A 2232-nucleotide genomic window follows, 5' to 3' on the forward strand; every position below is an offset into this window, starting at 1 on the left:
TGTTTTGGAAGAAGTACAGCCAGAGTTCTCCTTAGAGGCCAAGATGGCCAAACTTCGTCGCTCATACTTTGAACATATTGTCAGGAGGGACCATGTTTGGTAAGATGGAGGGTCAGAGAAAAAGAGGAAGACCCCCAACGAGATGGATTGGCCAGGTGGCAGCATAGATGGACTCAAGTGTGGCAACAGTAATGAGGTTGGCCCAGGATCAAACATTGTTTCATTCTGCTGTGCATAGGGTCGCTATGCGTCAGTGCCGACTCGATGGCACCTAATAACAACAATATTCAAGGTCATATTTTGGCTCTCGTGGACTTGTTTTCATTTTTTTCAGCTTCAGTTTGAATCTGCATATGGGCAATTGATGGTCTGTTCCACAATCTTCCCCTGGCCTTGTTTTGATTGATGATATGGAGAAGGACATTATGCTTGGTAAAGTGGAGGGTCATTGAAAAAGAGAAAGACCCCCAAAGAGATGGATCGGTACAGCAGCAACAGCAATGGGCTCAAATGCAACAACAATTGTAAAGACGGTGCAGGACCTGGCAGTGTTTCAGTCTGTTGTACATAGGGGCACTATGAGTCAGAACCCACTCAACGGCACCTAACAACAACTGTGAGACCCCACCACCTAAGTCATAAGACTGAAGGTGTCAGCTTACCAATATTCTCAAATAACTGTTGAACTGGACCAGGCCAATTACTTTGTGGATTGTGTATGTAGGGAAGACATTCGCTCTCCCGATACTCAGGTTCTTTCCTTGATACTTTGGTGTCTGCACCCTCAAGCTAAACTCACACTCAAATATTTGGTCCAAATCCCAACTGCCCCTTCTAACACCTGAATCTTCATCAGGTCCTGAACCTTCTTTTTGCTGTTGCTGTTGTTGAGTCCTCTAGATCAAAAGTTACTATATATTAGTTTGTTATTACCTAAAAATTTCAGTATTTATCAGGGGAGTTAGAAGGTGATTACAAAGGGATGAGGAAACTTAGGAGTGAAGAATATGATCTACTCATTGTCCTGATGACCATCTTGGTTTCACAAGTTTATATATATGTCAAAATATCTCAGGCAGTGCTGAGTACCGTGAGGGGAGGGTGGGCGGGATTGCAGGGTATACCCTTTGGTTGGGTGATGATGCATGGACAGGATGGTAACTATGGCAATGAGACGATGTATGATGGAATGATGGAAGGAATGTAAAACTAATGTTCCTCCATGTAGACTATCACACAATACACAATAAAACATTAAAAAAAAATTTTTTTTTAAAGCAAAAAAAAAAAAATATCTCAGGCGGTACCCTATAGATATGTGCAGTTTATTTATGTTAATTATCCTTCAATAAAGCTATACCAAATTAGAAAGTCAACCTCACTTTGATTCTTAGTGATTTCATGAAAGAAGGATCCTCTTTAAAAGTGGATTTGGGTTTTCTAATTCTGGCATTCCTGCTGCTGGATAACAGAAAACTGAGAACCAACTTGCATTCAAGCTCCATGAGGATAAGAACTTTTTCTGTGCTGTTCTCATAGTATCCCCAGTGCCTGGCATATAGTAGACTTTTTAAAGACTTGATGAATTAATTAACAGAGATAGGAGGGAAACTGAATGTTAGGGCCAAGTTCCAGATTAAAGGCAAAGACAGTATGAACGAACTCCAGTCATGGCCCAAATTTCACCTACTGTCAACCACACACTCTTCCATGTGAAGCCTGGGGCACAAAGGGGAGGTTTAGCATGAGTAATCAGTCCCTTCTAAAGTCCCATTAAACAGACAGCCCAGGAGAAATAGGGGGAAACATTAGAATTACTTTGTGAAAAATTTCTTTATAAAGTCAAAGAAAATTCTAAGACTTAGCGTAGGTGGTAGCGTAGTGGTTATGAATCAGACTGTGAACCACAAGGTCAGCAGTTTGAAACTACCAGCTGTTCTGCGGGAGAAAGATGAGGCTTTCTGTTCCCATAAAGATTTACAGCCTCAGAAACCCTGTACAGGGTCGCTATGAGTGGGAACCGACTACACAGCACATAACCACTACCACCAGGGTTGCAGGGGTCATAGTTTATGGGGTTGTGTAGTGGGAGACTGTCTGGGAAGACGGAATTGGTTGCACTCCTTTGTCTTCATGAACAGTACCCATCACACCTACCACCCAGCCATCCTGGGATCACCTCCCAGGAGCCTGCCAGGGAGCCAAAGGCCTGACCTCCATTACCAGAGCTGT

Source organism: Chrysochloris asiatica, unplaced genomic scaffold (assembly GCF_000296735.1).
Source record: "Chrysochloris asiatica unplaced genomic scaffold, ChrAsi1.0 scaffold00042, whole genome shotgun sequence".
Classification (NCBI taxonomy): Eukaryota; Metazoa; Chordata; class Mammalia; order Afrosoricida; family Chrysochloridae; genus Chrysochloris; species Chrysochloris asiatica.